Below are 16,527 nucleotides of genomic sequence, written 5' to 3'. Positions count from 1 at the left end.
GGACATTGTATCACTTTTTAACAAATTCCCAAAATATTGAACAATGGTTTTCCTTCATCATAACTTGTAAAAAGAGTATTAAAGCTAAAAGAAGTTTACACGTGTACAAAAGCTTGAGTACACTTAAAGTGAAATTCAAATCCAATCTATGTTAACGTGTTTAAAATGTTTCTTCGTAATTATACCTTCTCCACTTCACTCTTGAGTTACAAAGTTTTAAATTGCAACTACAATTTCAAAACTAAACCATAGTATATAAGGATAGCACGTTTATTCGGATCATTTGTATTTAAAGGTAAATAAAGTGTATCCAATTATACTATATTGTTCAAATTATTTATTCCACATTTCAATATTTTTTAATAAAAAGTAATTACTCTTGAAATCTATCCAATTGACATTAGAATCCAATATTTTGGATTTTCTTTCTATATACAAAGCATATGCTATAATGATACCATTATAATCAAAACATAATGGTGGTTACTCAAACTAAAAAGTATCATTTTTACCTACACTAATAATGAATTTTGTTGTACAATAGGTTAAGCATAAATAAACCCATTGTTCATTTAAAGAGAAGGAATTCCATGTGTAGACATATATAGAATTTAGTTTACAAATCCCTAAAATTTAATTGAATTGGTTAAACCATCCACCAAAATCGTATTATTGATAGGGAGGCCCTGAGTCATAGGGTTAAATCCAACCCAATCCCATGAGATTGCCATGTATTATTTTGGCTAGTAGTTAAATTTGAATATTTTAGGAAGATGGAGGGATCCCATGAGGTTATATGGCAAAAATATATATAAGTTCATTTCAATGTAATAATTAAGCTAGGTGAAACATTAATACATGATACATTACACATGTATACATATAATCTAGCATACATGCAATAGTTAATTTGATCCCTACAATAAGCCAATGAGAAATCACCATGGCAGGGAACACATTAAAGTAAACAAAAATAACACTATAATCCATGCATGCAATGAGGATTACATCAAAACCTAGATTCAAATTAATTATTTTGACAAATGTTGAGTTAATTATTTGGTAAAGATTGAACCTAGAACATAGAGAAGTTGAACAAGCTAATAGCTTTATAGATTAGTTAAAAACGTTATAGATAAACCTTAAAAAATTGAGGTGACAAGTAGTGCCTTGTATTTACAAGTAATAGTGCTGATTTGCACTAATCCTTGAAAATGTGCAATAATCATATGTTAACAACAACCACAAAATTATGAAAAACACAATTTTACAACATATAAAAAATCAAAGTGTTTGAGTTGTTACAAGAATCATATACTTAATGACAAAAAAAAAATACTACCAAACAAAATAGACTGAATTTTTTGGTTGAGTTTCATAAATTTAATGTGTATGCAAGGAGCACTATTGTTGCTTAGAAACCATGACTTCCCAACATGAAGTGTTTCGAAAAGGTACCCAATTGCATATCGAAAGATAATGCCATTTGTGATATAATTTGTGGTGATTATTATCGGTAGTTGTGGGAGTTATTACTAATTTACATCCATGTTTTACTTGGAATCTTATGCAACACCCTTTCTTATACAACCTTTCTACCATTGCTCAAATAATGAATACATATAAATGGTTCATTTGTATGTAATTTAGGGATTACATTGTGTTATGTCAGTGAACTTGTGGTTGTTATGTGTGTTATTGTAGACTATTTAATTACACATATTTATGTTGTGAATTTGTGATAATCATTCCACATTGGTACTACTCTTCTATGTTTTTAACAACTCTCCACTTTACGTGGATATATGACCTCCCACCATCGTTCACTCCATCTCTTTAAAGAAAGGTTTCTAAAATCAAAGGCTCCATTATATTTGAAATTAAACTCCAAAAGTCATATTTGGTTTTAAAATAATAATAATTTTTAATAAAGGTTAAGGGGTTGTATTTTTATCATTGACATTTATTAACTCAACTCTCCCATTTGATGACAAATATTTTAAGAGGTATTAATGTTTCCTTCATCGAACTTTCTCTTTAGTGGTACCTCAAGTGAATGAGTAAAATTTTATTAATAAAAATGCTACAAATATTACTAGAGTTCCACCTCAACAAGAACATAGGGAATCATAAGTGTGCATGCACACCTCTTTAGATTTTCTATATTGCCTTGCTTAACCCTTTGGAGGACTTAACTTTAATGAGTTGATTTACATTTCTTAAATGATTTGTTATGTATTAATATTCAACCATTGCATTAAACATAAATTAGTGTTCCAAGGGTAGAATCGATTTACCCCGGGATCTAAATAATTCCACAAATAATAAAGTTAAAGTGTATGCCCTCCTTTAGGGTCTTCTAATAAATTTAACTAGAGCGAAGACCTTGATTGTTATCAATGGCTCAAGTATAACTATCATGCCATACACTTATCTATTGTGCATTATAAGTCATGCAAACATAGTATAGCTCTATCTATCAACAAATGGCATAGCACCTTCAAAGTGATATGAAATTATATGAAGAAATGAGATATGATAGGACCTACCCCTTCAATTCACACATTCAAGCCCTAACTATTGGTTGCCATTTCAAACCATATTGTGTATTCTATCAAAACACAGGTGGAATAATGATGTATTGTGTGGTTGGTTTGAGTGCCCATCTTGTGGTATACTGCACCAAGACTATTCTTCTTCCTAGTAAGGTCTTCTCTCTATTTTTAGTCTATGTATTGGAACTTGCAAATGGTGGAAAAGATAATAAAAAAATTGAGATATGATAGGGCCTACCCCTTCATTTCACACATTCAAGCCCTGACTATTAGTTGGCTTTTCAAACCATGTCGTGTATCTTATCAAAACTCAAGTGGGATAATGGTGCTTTGTGTGGTTGGTTTGAGTGACGATCTTGTGGTATACTGCTCCAAGACTATTCGTCTTCCTAGTAAGGTCTTCTCTCTATTTTTAGTCTATGTATTGGAACTTGCCTATTGTGGAAAATATCTTGAGGGATGTCTAGTGCTCCATTAGTACTTTGCTCTTGAAATTTGAACTCTATATTGTGTCTAGAGACATGTTGTTTTTGACACTTTGGTTGCTTCATGGTGTTCAATGTCTTAGAACTCTAGGTTCTAGTGAAAATTGTTGGTGCTTGTAATTCTAGCCATTTTGTCGGTGGCATGTCGTGGTTTTAGGGAATTTGGGATTTAGTTGTTTTAGTTGGGGGTTTTATTTGTGTTATAGAAGTCACATTTCTTAGATTTATCTCTCATGTTCTCTCAGTTACATCCCTCTTATTTCACCTTTTGGTGGCATATTTTGTCCAATAGACAATCTTAGACTCTATATTGGAACTTAAAACATGGTTTTTCTTTATGTGGACATCAATCTCCATTGATGTATTACATAAAGGAAAAGGAATTTCGTAGGATGCTCTAAAGGCATAAGGAATCCATTAGCAGCAACAAAACTTCAATCTCTTATGTGACCACTAATGTCCATGAAAACAAGCACCAATGCATCTCTCAAAATGTAATGGTCATGAACACCCTAGTGTAACAAATGCAACAAATTGATGTCTTGGAGGCAAAATACTCCATGTTGAGAAATACAATTTGCAACCTAAGCAAAGGTTCTCATTCAGTAGCCTCTAACCTCAAAATGTCAATAAATTCACTTCAAGAAGGCCTAAAAGGAGGGCGTCAAATGATGAAGAATATGCAATTGGGAAACAAAGATTCTCATCTCTCCAACATTGGACAAGACAAAGCCATCAATACACACGTTTTTCACTAGAATTTATGTTTTGTAAATCAATGATAATATTAGGTGTCACCTTTCGAATATATGCTAATGGGAAATTTTGGAAGGCCACAACAACATATGTACTTAAAACAATGTTTTTGACATATTATGGTTGTCTAGCTTTCTAGTAAAATCATCTCATCTCTTCATCAAATGATGAAGAATATGAACTTGGGAAACTAGGATTCTCATATCTCCAACATGGGATAAAACAAAGCTACCAATAAACACGTTTTTCACTAGTCTTTGTGTTGTAAATTGATAGTTATATTAGGTGTCCTTCTATGAAAATATACCAGCAAGAAATTTTGGAATGCTACAACAATAGATGTACTTAAAACTCTTTTTTTGACATATTATGTTTATCTAGCTTTCCAGGAAAATCATGGAAGCTATCTCTATGTATTCTTCATTGTTCAACTATGTTGCAACTCTTTATAATATAAATAATTTCTATTTAAAAAGGAATAAATAAGTGTTCCAAGTTGAAATACTTGTTTAATTATCTCTTCAATTTTCTTTTTTATTTAGAGAAAAGTTGGAATGTTTTGTTAACAATCTCCAGATAATACATTGTTTTCCTTCATTTGAACATACATAAACAACACAAATTATGCATACCTTGATTTGCATAAATTTAGTAATTTTTTAAGTTTAAATTAAATGATCAAGAGTTCAAGATCTGATGATACTTCACAATATATGTTGGTAGTCATCTTCCTGCTTTCACAATATATATTTGACCAGAGTGTATTACCACTACACCTAATTAAATAAAGGTTATACATAATCATAAGCATCATAATGCAATGCCTAGCTCCAAGGGATAGCTCACTTGGTCGATTTCGTGTCGCTAAGTACCTCACTTATCGCGAGGTCACGAGGTCAAATCTCTTCGACGCCCTTAGGGTTAGGCCTTGCTAGTTTGGCCAGTGGGTAAATCCCTTTGGGTTTATCTACCTCGATTTCCCGTGGATGTAGTGGACACTCAGTGTCTGTGAATTACCCTGCAATAAAAAAATAAATAATCATAATGCAATGCCTTCAATCTCAAGAAGTGGAATGTTTATCTTTTCACATCAAGAATGTTCTTGGAAAAATAAATGTCCCTTCCCTTCTTCTGAAAAAATAGTGGTTCTTATCTTTCTTTTTCCCAATTTTGTAGATAGTGACTTAAAAATATCATCTTCTCTAAGATCATAAAAGATTAAGGTGTCATTGTGATATTTAAGTTATGTTCATAGATCGTTAGGGCAATTGAGTATGACAAATTTTGCTTGGTGAAATTAGTAGTAAGTGTTACAGGCCATTTTGTCACATCATGCCAAAAGGCTTGCAAACTGGATCAATCAACATCCTTGAATACTTTGTCATAATCCCTTTGCAAAGCCCTAAGCATTAATTCTCCAAAAAGTCTGATTTTCTGGGTCTATCTGCTAAAAAACCACATTTTTAGGCCCAACGCACCATGTGTTCTTGTCCACCAACGTTGGGTGCAAGTTGCATACTTGTGCATCAGTGCTAACCAGCGCAGGTTGCCATATTCTGCAAGTGCATTGATTCTAGAAATTCGGAAAAATTAAAAACTAATTTTGAATCTTCTCCTTCCAGAAGCTTCTAAGGTGGTTTTAACCATTTACCATGGATAGAGATCTCGAATTCCTATTTAATCCTACTCTAGTGATCTTATCTCTTATCCCTTGAGCTTATCCTCCATCATAAGTGGATCTCAAGCCTAGATTGGTAAATCCTAAACTACCATGTTTACCCTATAAATTTATGGTCTCCCATGGAGTCTAGATTGGCTTTTGGAGATTGTTAGTGTCCTCATGTTGTTGCTTTGAACGTAAGGAATCATCATTCATTTGCATTAGGGTCTAGTGTAAAAGTTTGATTTGTGACAATGAAGAACAAGTCAAGTGGGGAGACACACCTACAAAGTCAACTTCTATATATGGTTGTAACTCTCTCCTTTCTTTATTAATACAGAAGGCATCATATTTTCCTATACTTGTGTTATGCTTATGCTCTTGCATTTTAATGCCATGTTTGACTCATTGAATAAAGGTATTAGATTATGTTATGTGGATAGTGTAGTTCCTTTGCTAGTTTTAGTGATTGTTGCAGGTCCCATTTATAGCTTTTGGAGCTAGGATTGGAGCTTACAAGCGAAGCGAAGAGAAGGACTTGCTACGAATTCTAGGTAGGTCTTTTTTCTGTATTCCAATCTCTCTAAGGAAAACATTGATTCTTTTTGTCCTCTATTGTTCTAGATCAGACCGCTAGATCTAGGAAATTCATTTTTGTCCGCAGAAGTGAAAATTCCATATAACAGTAAGCATTCAACCAAGAGTCAATCCCCTATAGTTCTTACATGTATATGCTTAGGCTTGGATTAGTCATGTGCTTGTAAATACACTAGGAAAACAAATACTCCCTCTATGCATTTGCCTAAGACCTAACATATAACACCTTATGTTAAAGAAAACTTTTTTTGTTGTTGTTGCATAATATTAAAATCAATTGCATTATCAAATTGAATATAGTCTTTGTTTTTGCTTTTCGGATGATGTTGACTGAGAAAGAAAATTTAATTAATCAATGAGAGGCTCCCACCTCTATAGTACCTTTTTAAGAAAGAAAAAAATCCCAGTTTAATGAGAGGATGGTTGTAATTGCAATCAAGTTGTAACATCCAGCCGCAGAATAAATGGGTAATGGAGTTGTACCATTTGTGACAAAACCGTAATTTCCCAATGTTGAATAAAATGGACTGGTCCATTATACCATGACACAATGCATTTGCCTACAACACATTGTTACATTGATATAAATCATTGTGTCATACGGGATTGGTGATAAGCGGCGAGGTGTCAAACATTGTTACTAATGACGACTACCTATTAAAACATATACTGTTTGATATGCAGTGTTCTATCACAATGTTTCGGCATTTCTTTGGAATGTGTATTAGTGTGATCTTGCCATCATAAAATAGAGGTTTTTAGATTTGTTACATGTATTCGACAATCAAAATGCGCAACGACAATAATTTCAATTATCAAATTCCAACATTGCTTAGAAGGGCACAATACTAAGGTATGACTTGACATGGGCTCACACTTATGGTCAACATGGCAACTTGTTGGAATTTTAATGCTCTACTTCATTGGGAAGGAATGAAATTATGTCATACTTCACTTTGTGACCGTTTTATATCTTGTCTCCACCTTTGTTGTTCTAATCCAAAACCATGATAAAAATGTGGCAATGTAGTTGGAATGAAATTATGTCATGTGACCGTTTTATATCTTGTCTCCACCTTTGTTGTTCTAATCCAAAACCATGATAAAAATGTGGAAATGTAGTTGGACTATTTGACGATTTAGAGCAACAACTAGGCAAACACCCCTTGTATAAAAAGTATGGCCCTAATATACAAGGAGGTCTACAAAGGCCATCAAAGCACAAACATTTAGTTCATCGAGTGTCTACAAATATGTTGACATATATAGAGCAAAATTAAATTTATTTCATTTTCTTGCCACTCTTATTTTTCGATTTAAGAAATCTCCAATGGATAAATATTCACCCGCATGAAATACCCTGAGACATAAGCCACACAAGAAAGGTCAAGAAGATAGCCACTCTATTACTCCAATTTCCATCAAGGGTTAACAAAATGGTTAGAATTAATGTCACATTCAAATCACACTAAATTAAATTTTTGTACCTCATAGTCCAAGAAACAAAACAACGTGAATGAAGGTGACAATTGTTCGCTTAATTTCGAGACATCTGAAAAAGATATTATAGCACCGTTTTGTCATTTACTCTCCATGATGAAAGTAATTGTGTAATTAACTCTGCTAACATGGTATATTTGTGACCAATGGGCTTGCAGCTTGCCCCTTTGATTAGCTTGAAAACCAGCCTGTGTCATAACTCATGGCTTCTGCCCAAAAAGTCATACATAAAAAACGAATATCCTAATACAGAGATGTAGTGTGAAATAGTTATATCATAACGCAAGAGGAAAGAGTAATGAACATGGCAAATGTTGACTAGTTACTGATCTTGTAACTAATAACAGATATCTTGGATTACTCACAAAATCTCATACATACGCAAAGCACTGCCATTATTTGGGAACATGGCCCCTAATACCTTTGATTACTTTGACTAGTGTAAAGTGACCTTCAGCCCTAGAAAAGTATTCAGAAGTTCCATGTTTTCAACCTCTGTTATCCTCTCCGCATAGAGGTGTGCCCTTTTACTTTTGATGTTATCGAGATCACAATATCTATTTCATCTGCCTAAAAAAATACAAAGTGAAAAGTAGCATTGCATTATCTATAAACCTGATGAAGCAATGCTGCCTAAGATATATATTTCACCCATAAAATTCCTCATGTTCTTACAATGAAATTATTTCTCCCGAGGAAGGCTGGCCTGAACAAACCCATGAAAAACAACTCATACCAGCAATCATTCAGTTTGAGGCTGCATTAAAGCAAATGTGATGCAATGAAATTACCCTGTGAGAGAACTTATAAGGAATTAAATAAAGCTCAATAGATTTAAGAATCTGTTCTTATTTTCATGTTAAAACTATAAATGCAATCTGCAGATACCACTCCAAGGAGATTCTTGTACATCATCATCTTCAATGCCTGGTTCAATCTCAATTCAAATTTTACACCAGCCCAGTCAAATGCCTTTCAATTAAAACCATCCCAACTTAAGATTTTAACTGATCGGGCATTACTTGGCACCCATTTCTGAAAGGTGTTATTGCTAATGAAAATGTACAATGATTACACCTATTAAGCTGCTGTTGCTAGAACTTGAGTCCTCAATATAACCATTATTGCACATTGCCTGTATGGGAAGTAAGTAATGGTTCAGCACGCATACAAGATCATTCATTGAAAACACACCCTGCAAAATTCCATCAACAATCATGTTAAAATTATATTTAAGACTCAATGACAACACTCTGCATCACTTTTAAACCAAATTGACTATTTTCACATTTTCTCCAGCTGTTCTAGATTCTATGTGATATTTTTTCACGAAAGTATACAACTTATGAACAGATTTTGACATCAAGGATTCAAGACCCACAAAGTAATGATGGAAACTCAATTATAGAGACACGGTTGGAAAATTTAAAATTTTAATCCTTTGATAAACTTTGTAGGTACATAAAAAGACTGTCTTTCACTCTCTGTAACAAAATTCCCAAAAGGGCTTGCAAGGTTCTGCAAAGAGGTGCACAAATATAAATCATCCTTTTGTTCTGCCAAATGGGAGGATATTAGACATTAGGTAATCTGATGATGCTCCAGTTGATATGTATCTTATCGTCTTATTGGTCCATTATCTCTATCTGAAGATCATGGAGAGTCACCTGTCGGGCATAATGAAGAGTATCGCATTGTATTAGATGTAGCTTTCCTTTCCTCGAGCAGTGATGCAACCTTTTTGTCGGTCCAAGGATATTTCCCTCTTTGAGCTTTTTACCACATAAATCCCATTGTCTCTATCTCTGCTCTATGTGAGTTATTCCTCTATGGTGTCCATCCCTATGGTTGCTTCTGTGATTCTTGCATATGATATCAGAGCCTTGTGAGATTACCTCCATTTTTTGTTTGAAGATCAAGATTGTTGTGTTGAGCATTTAAAGAGCTTCAAATCTCTTCTTCTAGTACTGAAGTCGACCTCCAGAGCTCTCATTAATAGCTCTTGAAGGTCCAGGGTTGTTGTTCTGTTTCAGCAGAATTTGAGCATTATGGAGAAAATCCAACCATTCCATTGTGTCTGGAACCTTGGTTTTAGCTCAAAATGCCTTTTGTTTCACTCAGTGAAGACCTCTATATGCCTGATATCTAAAGATTTCTGTTGGCTGAATCACGTTTATTTGTTTTGAATGGGCTATATGAACTTTGGTTTATAAAGTTATTATAAAACTTATTTACCATCGAGTTCTTTGTTTTCTAGCAATGTTTTGGGTTTCTCAAGATGATTGTTAGTGATTTTTGCGACCTCATTTACTTGCAACACCATGACTCTTGTATTTTCTGATGCAGTCACTGAGCGCCATTGATCGTTATTTCAGCCTCCAATACAACTGTAGGAGATCCTCTTTTTCATGGCAGCATTTCCATGTTTAGCTCCTCCCCGACAAGATTTTGTATGGCCCAAGCCACAATCTCCACACTCTAGGGACTGAGCTTTCTGGTCACCCCTTTTTCCGGCATCTCGCTCCTCAAGACCAATGTTGTTGGACTACGAGCTCCTGTGGGCTTCTACCACATGGGCCACTCTTCACATTCAGACCTTCACCTTTGAAATGATTGTTTCCAGCACCACACAGCTCACCTACAAAGATTGACAACAATTTGTTGCACCTTCAAACAACTGTTGATTCCTCTGGAGAGCATGCCTCCAAGGGTGTTACACCCACCAACCACATGAAGGACCCTTAGCAACTGACATCCAACTAATGGAGGTTTGATTGATATCTCTTGACAAGCAAACACCACATCAAACTTGAGTGCCTCAAAGACCTGTTACTCATGTATACACAGAGGTAACCCTAGGAGAAATTTTTTCTCCTAGGACGCAGATTTCCAGCTTCATATGATCCTCAGAAAGCAGCTTCTCAGATGTCTCTTGCCCACTCATTGGTTAGCTCATCCACTTGATAAAATTTCTCACTAGATGATGGTAGGTCAACAACCATGAGGTACATTAGCCATTGTTGTTGAATTTTTCTACAAGAATACAGTAGATTCTAGAATACTATTTTCTGCCAGATGATTACTACATAATGATTTTTGCAGTGTTCTTATGCCCATTGATATCACTGAGCAATTACACTTCATAAAATATCAACAGTAAACGCAGAAAAAAACAATAAAGATCGTAGGAAGACAGCCATGCACATCAGAGAATATTTTTACCCTGGGAAATCAAACCTTGGGAGAAAACCCAACAATTTTTGTTTAGAAGAAATTATTCTTCAAAGGTTTACAAAATCAGCAATTTTTCTAAAAATCTGTGCCCATAATCCAAGTCAAATACCAGTCAAACTTGGCCAATTCTCCAGCAAGTCAATGCTGATCAAACCAGCCAAAACAGTCAAGAGTTAACGCAGGTCAAACAGTCAGCCTGCAATGCTGTATGATTCTGTGGTCAAATCTGAGGTCAAACAGCTCAGTCACCGCCCATTCAACTCAGTCAAACAGAGATATAACTCAGTCAACTGCTCCACATGTGTGGCCAAGAGAGAGAGAAAAGGATGATCACCAAAACCGATTTTTGTTGCTCAGCCTTGCTTTCTTGATTCTTCAATGGTCTAGAAATGAGGCATCACAATGCCTATTTATACAAGTCGAATGGGGTGAAATACCCCAAGGAACACATCCCTTCATGAACTGAGCTGACTTGATGCTCCAAAAATCAAATTTTTGAATTTAACCTTTCATAATTTTTCTAGGCCAACTTAGGCATGCGGGAATACTCCCGATGTTAGACAAAACATCAACGCTCCCTCTTAGCGAGGAAGGTATTCCCCTTGGCTGCAAACATATTTCTCCTTAGCTGAAATTTCTCCCCCACAAGAAAAGTTCAAGAGCTTGCTATGTTGATGTCGTGTCTTTTCACATGCACATCTATAGATCACTCGATCTTGGAGTAGGCAATGTGACTCCTCACGTGTTAAAGAATGTAACTAGGTTCAGTCTTCATAAATTGTATTTGAGTCACAATGAAATGTATTTATCAAAAGAATGAAAAATAAATTATTATTATTATTATTATGACTTATTAAATCATGGTTTTCATGCTTGGGTCATCATGTTTTAGGTCAAAGTCCCCATTGAGGACTTCTAGGTCATTAGAGTCCTTGTCTATTTAAAGAGACCCTTATTGGGCTTTTGAATCATGTAAAAAGATTTATTATTGAGTCAAATAAGCTATTAGTCACCTCCACAACAAGTTGGCCTCAAATAGGGTAATTCGACCTCACCAAAAGGGTATATATACAAGCAGTTTTAATTCATTTAGAGCACTCACTCTCACAAGTTTGATATAGAGAAGAAGAGCAGAAAAAGTGTGAAGTTGCTAGGAGGAAGATCAACGTTTCTGGGTTTATCTCTCTCTCACTCATGTGGATTTACTGGGTCGAAATTCTATTGGGTTGAAGTTGCTACTGCTAAGTCGAAGTTGTTGTTGGGTCGAAGTTGTTGCTAGACTAACTGTTGGGTTGAAGTTGTTGTTGGGCTAACTATTGGGTCGGAGTTGTTGGGCTAGCTGTTGGGTCGAAGTTGTTGTTGGATCGAAGTTCTGTTGCTACTGCAAGTTGTTGTTGTTAGGTCGAAGTTATTGTTGAATGAGTTATCTACAGAAGGAAGAAAATACTGGTCAAGAATCTTGGATTATCTCGTGAAGTTATTAAGGAAGAGTTGTTGGTTGGTTTTCCCCTAGATAGGGGTTTTTCCCTAGCTATCCACCTACATCTGGTGTCTGTGATCTTTGTGCTATTGTTTTGGTAATTGCTTGATGAACTAAAGATAAAAAAGGAACATAAGAAAACATAAGAATATCACAAGTAATTATCAACATAAAGAAAATATTTTTGCCTTTCTAATTTTCTAACATGGTATCAGAGCTGAGGTGAAGGAGGAAAAAGGAAACTCAAAGATCTATTGAAAGAATAAGGATTTTTAAGAAGTTTCATCAAAAGGATCATATAAGAAGTCAAGTCTACCATCTTCAAGGACAATGTCTAACTCAATGAAGGGAGAAAACAAACTAGAAGGAGCACCTAACTACAAGGCATGGAAGAAGAAGATAGACTTCATCCTTGAAAAGAATAAAGTTTTGGATCTAGTCAAAAGAAAGGTGAAGAAGTCTAAAAATGAGTCAAGTTATGCAAAAAAGGCAAAATTTAGGGAAACATAAATATTGGCCATGACATTAATGGTGGATGGAATAAAGAATAACTTCATTCCATATATATCCAACATAGATTCTGCTCAAGAGATGTATGAGGCATTATCCCAATTATTCACTATCAAAAATCTTAGTCAAATAGCAAGTCTTAAGAATGAACTCAAATCTATAAAGATGACAAAGGAAGACACTGTAGCATCTTTCTTTGTGAGAATAGCTAGATTAAGAGATGAACTCCAGGAAATTGATGAGATGATACCGAAAAAGGTGCTTGTAATCACTGCACTTCTAGGTTTACCAACATCATGGAGTGCCTTCTCATTAGGTCTCAATAGTTGGAAGGAAACTCCTACATTTGAACAACTATGGAATGCATGCAGTCAGGAAGAAGTCAAAATTTCTCTGGTAAGCAACAAGGAGAATGAAGAGGAGAAAGTTTCAAATGCCTATTCCGCTCATCACAAGAACAAAGGATCATTAAAGAAATCAAAAGGGCCTAGAAGGAAGATAGACCTATCCAAAATTGAATGCTACAATTGTCACAAGGTGGGTCACTATAAAAGTGAGTGTCCTGAGAATCCGCAAAATAGAAAGAGAAATAGGGACCATGCAAATGTTGCCGAAGAAGGATCCCCAAAGAAGCACAAGACCGAAGAATCGGAAATAAAGGACCTATACTACTAATTCCTTCTACTCTAAGATTTTGAATTGTTTTGTATTTTGATTTCTAGAACTTACATTGAGATTTGATGACTAAAAAAAGTTTCCTGCAATCCCAACCCGGTTTTAATTTCACCTTATCACTCTCATTCAGTTAAATGCTCTTTCCCATAACCACACATTCAACATATAGAATTCTGGAAATGAAATTTTCAGATTAAAACACATGGGACTGTCAACACATGCTGAAAATAAATATGGGCATAACCAGACCAACAACACACATAAAAATACACACAGACTTTTGGTCAACTTAGAAATAGGCAAAACCCCTTCAATCTTCTCTAGGGAAAACCTGTTAGAGAGCTCTTCAAATTTATTTATTGTTGGGTAGCAGAGGTCCCGCGTAACGGTTTTGGGGCAGAAAGCCAAAAAGTAGGATTAAATTATTGTAAAAACTCTGAAGCAAAAGGTAGTCCACCTGAAAATAATGTAAAGAAATATAAATAGAGTCGGCCCGCACAGGGATCGCGGGCCAAGGAAGGGTATAAATAGAGCGCGACTCTATGAGGGAAAGGCAATTTGGTTTTGGAAAAATATGAAATGTAATGGGGTTTTGAAGAAGATAGTCTGAAAGCGTCTGTAAGTCCGAGTCGAGGGTTGGGGTAGAAGGTAGAGGCTCTGCAGCTGTGTGCACAAAGGCCTGGAAAGTCCGCAGCTGTGTGCGCAGACCCCTGCAGCTGAGTGCGCAGGGCAGATCTGAATGTATTGAGGATAAGTGGAAATAAAGATAAGTTTCTTCTGAAATTTTGTGTTCCTTCTGAGTTGTCGCGAATCTGACTTTCATAATATCTGTTTAATTTACTCTGCTTATTGTATGAATGAATGTAAATCTGGGTTCATTTTAATGCGCGAATCAGTTGTGTTGGTTAAATGTTTGCTTAAAGACCCTGTTAATTTGTAACCGCATCCTCCAATAGAATAGCACGCTAATAAGAAAGATATAATCAATCTGGATCTGTGCGAATACCGAGCAGCGCGGAGCTGTAAACCGGTGCGCGAAGCCTCCAGACCACACCAAGACATCCCTAGGGTGCGGAAACCTGGTTCCAGCACCCTCCCCTGCTACCTCGAGTGAGACCTCAGTCCGCGCTCCGCGGGCTGTTGCCAAAAGGGCCGGTAGCTGCGGGATTTGTTTGGCTAAATAACTCTTCCGAACCTGGGTCAGGCCCAAATAAGCCAACAAATGGTTTCGTTGCCGGGACCGGGATCTACATAAGGGGTGTCTGGTGTGAAACGCGGGGACTCTATAGAAAAGAACGTTGAAAAATCAAAAGGATCAGGGATGGTAGTAGAGCAAGGGTAACTATGGCGAACACGATTCAGTTACCAGTGTTCAAAGGAGCAGGAGGCGAAGACCCGGAACAATTTTGGTTCGTGCTAACATCAATATGGAACGCGCAGCAAGTCGCAGATGATAATATCAAGAAAGCCATCTTAGTCAGCGCACTGCAGGATCGAGCGCTAACATGGTACATGAAGTATTCAAGCATCAACCCAAGTGGGGATAGCAGACATCCATACTGAATTAACAAAGGAGTTTAGCCGGCCAAAGTTAGAAGCGCAGTCGGTTGTAGGATTCAAAGAGATCACAATGATGCCTGGTGAGACCCTGTGGGACTTGGATCAGAGGTTGAAAAGCACCATTCACGAGGCCAACATGACCCTGACGGATGCACAGCACCGCGCTTGGTTCGTCGCATCATTAACGCCATATTTGAAGACGGCTTTGTCACAACAAAAAATCTCAACCCAAGCGGAAGCACTGGAGGCAGCAATGCGGCTGCATGAAACCCCAGTACAAGACCCAAGGTTGGGAGTTCAGCAAATCCAAGCGCAGGTCCAAAATTTGTGTTTGGAAATACAGAAGTTAAAACAGGAACAGACACCGCGTTCGGAAGTCCGGGAGGAAGTATGGTGTATAAAGTGCAGGAGCCAGGGACATGATAAAGATCATTGTCCGGTCTCGATGAATTTTGTGGTCACGGGGGGACCGACACCATTGCGACCAGAGGCACAGGCAGGGCCGAGTGCGATCGCCCCGCTCTAGTGCGCAATCTGTCAGGTAGGAGGAAAGCACAACACTGATAACTGTCATCTATTGCCAAAATACAACCAGACCCCCCAGCAGCTCTTTTGCAACTTTTGTAGATCGGTGGGTCACGAAGAAAGAGATTGTCGTAGCTATCGAATGTTGATGGACCAGGCACCTGCCTACAGAATGCAGACTGAGGTGCGAGGTCAAGATCCAGCCGTGGCAATGGCGCGCGGTGGGTTCCCGGGACGGGGTCGAGGACGGGGCGGAATGGGATTAGGAAGGGGTCGCGGGCAGCTAATTTGTTACAACTGTGGAGGACCAGGACATTACAGCGGGATTGTACCAATCCAACCCAAATATCATGTCCTTATTGTGAGCAATTCGATCATGAGTTGCTAGACTGCCCCATGCTGATAGCACAAATTCGCAACAAGAAGGCAGCGCCTCCTACAACAACACAAAACGTGCAAATGATGAGATCCGAACCACGCAACAACAAACCCACGGTAAACATGGTAGTGCGGAGCGGCGCAGCCACAGGAGCGGTCAATGGGGAGAACAAGATGGAAGCTAGGAAAAGCTTCACGGGCGTCTCTACCCGAGGTAGTAGGGATCGACCTGAGCTAGCTAGGGATCCCTTGATGTTGACTACCTTCTTAGAGACATGCATAAAACTGCTTCGCGACAACAGGGCGGTTAAAGGGTTACAGGAAGTGATTAATAGATACGCAGGATGGGGTGAACCTCGCGCAGTCTGGAAGTTAGGAAGACACGCATCGCGGACAGGTCGGGAGATGCGGTTAACAGCACAGATTGGCGACTACGAGATGGATTAGGTCATTCTAGACCTAGGTTCAGATGCAAACGTATTGCCTAAACAAACCTGGGAGCGTATGGGCAAGCCCGCACTGCAATGGTCCCCGATTCAATTGTGGATGGCCAATCAACAGAAGATCTTGCCCATGGGAAGACTACAAGGAATTACAGTAGATATTGATGGC

General features: G+C 37.2%; 1 protein-coding gene across 2 annotated transcripts in view; it reads right to left on the bottom strand.

Annotated features, from left to right (window-relative positions):
• Positions 1–8,367: 8,367 nt before the first annotated feature.
• Positions 8,368–16,527, bottom strand: part of LOC149144489 (protein phosphatase) — a 59,041-nt gene continuing 50,881 nt past the window's right edge. The window contains exon 4 of one of the 2 annotated variants that reach the window (XM_089447338.1): positions 8,368–8,688. The gene's annotated coding sequence lies outside the window, so the exon portion shown is untranslated. Of the gene's footprint in view, positions 8,749–16,527 lie in introns of both variants that reach the window. The other variant, XM_089447337.1, reaches the window with a different exon arrangement.

The sequence above is a fragment of the Pinus tabuliformis genome, chromosome X, assembly GCF_031772625.1.
Source record: "Pinus tabuliformis cultivar Carrire ecotype Pingquan chromosome X, CPIR1, whole genome shotgun sequence".
In the NCBI taxonomy this organism is placed as follows: domain Eukaryota; kingdom Viridiplantae; phylum Streptophyta; class Pinopsida; order Pinales; family Pinaceae; genus Pinus; species Pinus tabuliformis.
Note: the sequence above shows the minus strand (reverse complement) of the source record. Positions and strands in the feature narration are given on the sequence as shown.